Source organism: Apis dorsata, unplaced genomic scaffold, assembly GCF_000469605.1.
Source record: "Apis dorsata unplaced genomic scaffold, Apis dorsata 1.3 scaffold_69, whole genome shotgun sequence".
NCBI classification, from domain to species: domain Eukaryota; kingdom Metazoa; phylum Arthropoda; class Insecta; order Hymenoptera; family Apidae; genus Apis; species Apis dorsata.
The window spans coordinates 283,425-288,327 of NW_006263367.1; positions in this window are offsets into that span (position 1 = coordinate 283,425).

Consider the following 4,903-nt stretch of genomic DNA (forward strand, 5'->3'; position numbering starts at 1 on the left):
TCAATTCACACTGAATTTAAAATTTTTCTAAAATTTGTTTGGATTATTTACATTCAAGAAAAAAAAAAAAATTCTCGATTTTCGATCGTCCAACCAGAATTTTCCTAAATTTTCACTGTAATTAAATAATAATAGGCATAAAAATATATAATATTCAAGTGTGATTCAATTCACGCTGAATTTAAAATTTTTCTAAAATTTTCTTGAATTGTCTATGTTCGAGAAAAAAAAAAAATTCTCGATTTTCAATCGTTCAACCAGAGAATTTTCCTGAATTTTTCTGAATTTCCATTGTAATTGAATAATAATAGGTATAAAAATATATAATATTCAAGTATGATTCAATTCACGCTGAATTTAAAATTTTTCTAAAATTTTCTTGAATTGTCTACGTTCAAGAAAAAAAAAAAATTCTCGATTTTTGATCGTCCAATCAGAATTTTCCTGAATTTTCCTGGATTTTTACTATAATTTTTTACTATAATTTACTATAATTAAATATATAGGTATATATAATATATATAATAGGCATAAAAATATATAATATTCAAGTGTGATTTAATTCACACTGAATTTAAAATTTTTCTAGAATTTTGTTAGGTTATCTATTCTATATTTGAAAATTCTTTGAAAAAAACAATTCTTGACTTTCGATCATCCAATTATTGAAAATTTTCCTGAATTATAATTGAATAATAATAGGTATAAAAATATAATATTTAATATTTAAGTATAATATTTAAATATAATTCACGCTAAATTTAAAATTTTTCTAAAATTTTTGGCACATCTATTCTATATTCGAGAATTCCTAAAAAAAAAAAAAATTCTCGATTTTCGATCGTCCAATCATTGAGAATTTCTACTATAATGAATAAAATGAATAAAAGGCATAAAAATATATAATATTTAAGTGTGATTCAATTCACACTGAATTTAAAATTTTTCTAAAATTTTCTTGGATTCTCTTCAGAAATTCCTAAAAAAAAAAAAATTCTCGATTTTCAATCGTTCAACCAGAAAATTTTCCTGAATTTTCCTAGATTTCCACTGTAATTGAATAATAATAGGCATAAAAATATATAATATTCAAGTGTGATTCAACTCATACTGAATTTAAAATTTTTCTAAAATTTTCTTAGGATATCTATTCTATATTTGAAAATTTCTAAAAAAAAATATTCTTGATTTTCGATCGTGCAGTCAGAGAATTTTCCTGAATTTTCTTAGATTTTGACTGTAATTAAATAATAATAGGCACAAAAATATATAATATTTAAGTGTGATTCAACTTCGAGAACTTCGAGAATTCCTAAAAAAAAAAAAAAATTCTCGATTTTCGATCGTCCAATCGTCGAGAAACGATTCTACACTCGTGTGCAATAACAGTACCGTGAGCACGTATCCGTTATACTGATGCACGAGCCATGGGTCACGAAGCTTGACCTTGATGAAGCTCAGATCTAGGAGAGCTCACGGAAGAGCGAAACGGCGCTCTTCTGAGACAGAGGAACGGAAGCAAGAGTTAAACTTGGGCATAAGTGAAACAACAAACCTACTTCTTAGAGATGAAAGCCGTATGAATTTCCAAGTGCAAGGACGCAGCGCGTTGCTTTCTCGGGGAAGAGATCGAAATATCTTCGATACGATTTTCCATACGAGGAAAAATAAAATTTACAACACAAATTTTTTCAAGTCGTATCCCAATACGATTTCATTAGAATACTTCAATACATTGAAATAAAAAAATAAAGTCATCTCGCAAAGATTTTGTTGAACAGAACGAATGAGAATCATTAAATTAGGAGAAATTGTTAGGGGATAGGACAATTGGAAACGTTTAAAGAGGATTTTCTCGATTGTTATCCCCTATTATTGTCGTTTCATAGAGAAAAGGAAAAGTAAGAGAGAATGAATACGATCTTGAAGATGGAAAGGAGGAAGGAGGATTTGGACCGATAGATTTATTGTAGGTGTTCCTTTGTAACGAGACAATGGAAGTGTCTGGATGATTCTTTGATGCAATTGCAACCCTACAAATAGGGAGAGACTTTTCTCTATGAAAAAAGGATGAAGATTCTTTCCGAAAAAATGACGACGAATTTTTCTATTCCACCAATTCCGGTAAAAAAAATTGAATCCCAAATTTCCTCCTCGAAGCAATTCAGAAATTAAAATAGCCAGAGTCGATAATCAAAAATATATACAAATTATAAATTCCAAAATATATAAACAAATACAATGATACTCAACGACGAATTTAAATCTGCTTAAATATTGTTCAAATATTGCTTGATCGATTCGAGTTCTGGCTCATCCTACGGTACAAGAAACACACCGTTATTAAATCAGAATAGAATTAAAAATAGATAGAGAAAAAAATTACTTCGATTCGAAGAGCTTGCTACGTGAATCAGCCGTTTGCAACCCCGTCGCAGGATGCAAATGACCCGTGGCTTCCGCGTGCGGCGGCGAGACGGGCGCACAACTCCAGTGGATCCAGGCAAAACCGCGAAGGAAGCGCTTAATAAGAACGGCGTAACGATACTTCCGCTCCGCGCTTCCAACGGCGAAACTTTCGCTCAATTACGTGTCTCGTGTTGCGCGAGTGAACGGTGTCTACGTTAATGGCGCGCGTTTCGAACGTTTTATCGGCCAGAACCGGACCACCAGGTGGATAACTGCGGTTATGGAGAGGCCTTGTGAAATATCGAAGGATAGATATTACATTTCTCGTTAGTTAATACGTCCTTGCTAGAAAATTCTTTGCCTTTTCCTTTCCTTGCGATAAATTGATAATCGTTTCGTTTCGACGAACAGAGATCTCTGATAATGAAGAAATACGATAAATTTGTAATTGCAGTTAACGAATAACGATTTCGATACGACAATTCGATATATCGTGGATATGACAGTTGTTATTAGAATCAACTTTCATCCACTTTCTGTCCACTTCGCTTATTTTCCAATTCTTTATTCAAATTACATGTATCTACACGTTGGAGCGAGCAAATTCTCCAGCAATTACTCGAATGAAGTTCTCCTTCGATGAATCATTTGAAACCTTTCATTCGCTACCCACGATCGCATAGAAAATATATGAAAACAACAACGGTTCACCGACATCGTTTGCTTCTGTCTCTTAAAAGCGTACTGTAACATTCAAGTTATATAAAACAGCAACGTTTTCTGGCAAAATACAACGTATTTAACCATCCTCGCTCATAACTTTTTCACACTTGTCGAAAGACACAAAATACAGATACAAAAATATAACCTTCGTCAATTATAAGTTATAAAAGCAACAAGTGGAATAATATCACGAGTGAACAAGATGTAGATTAATGTATACCAACCTTTCAATCGGATCACAACTCCGCCGTATATTCAACAACGAAGCGAACACAACAACAACAGGTATTGCAGGGACACCTCTTATCGACACTTGTTACCGGAATGAGCGGCCGGGACGCGGTCAAACAAATAAAGAATCCGGACGACGAAATTGGCGACAAATCAAACCCGCCGCGTCCCACTCCACCTCGGCCAGGAACCAGAAAAACTTTCGCCCCGAGTTTCGCGTTTCACGTTTCACCGGTGACTGGCATTGGCCACGATCGTACGCCGGCCGCCGTACGCTGCGTCCACCACTTTCGGCCCACGAGGTTTCCCCACGGAGGCGGCCAGGACTTTCCACCTCGAAGCAAGGATTCGCAACAACAACAACAACAACAACAACAACAACACAGCCAGAGCCAAGGAACCGCCTTCGTGCGTGTATCATTCACCACCTCTCTCTCCTTTTTTTACGCACGGACCTTACGATCGTCCTTTCGCTTTCAACGGATACCGACCGAGTTCAGGTGTACGTACGAACGTGGTATACTGTTAATGGCGTTCGATAAATTGCGCTTACGTGTTTACTTTTGGATCGAGATTATTTTTCGATATTGGAATGAGAGTAAAAGGTGAATATCTCTGTGTGGTGAGAAAATGTTAAGGGATTAAATTATGGAGAAAATGATTTTAAATGGATGTAATGCAATTTTCTAAACGAGATGGGAATATGAATGTGAAATATATCGTTTAAAAGGCGGAAGAGATTGTGTTCTTTGTACACGAATTGTAACAAATTTGACTGGTTTCGTTTGAAAAAGGCTGTTTCAAAGGGGAATTTCGTATAATACCGTTCATTAAGTCTAATCACGATAACAATCGCGCTCGTGTTCCTTAACTCCTTAGCATTCTAACCTAAAAACTTGAAAGATAGTTAGTACGTCGATTACTCGAGATCTTTGGATAAAATTGTTTACAATGGATATGTTTGAAATAAAAATTATGTTAACGATCTCCTCTTATATATACTTTCTACTCTTTTGATCGTATTTTTCTTCGAAGTTTATCCTCACAATTTTTCTTTTCATCGAAATCAAGCACGGCTATCTCTTTCAATAGGATTTCTATCGTTGGAAATCAAAAATTCTGTCTAACTATCGCAAGGACACGCGCGCTGGTTCGCAATGAACGTGATACGTGTGGAAAATTTCAAGTTTACATCTAGTAATCCAATGCAACGAATAAGATTTCTCGGACTTTCAGGGCCAAGGTTTTCACCGGATTCGCACAGTGTCTCAGGTTCTCAGGATACGTTCTTTTTAAACGTGCTCTTGCAATAAAGGAAATATGTCCCATTGAAGAAGAAATGAGATTATTACACATGAGGAAGTAGATGATTTTTTTTCTTCTGGATTTCTCATTCGAGAATTATTAAAAGGACGTGAAGAAATAGGTATATTTTTGTTGAACTACTTTCTGGATTTTTTTTTTTTTAATTCAAAAATATTAAGAATATGTGAAGAAGTAAGTGATTTCATTGTTCTATTTTCTGGACTCTTTGCTTGAG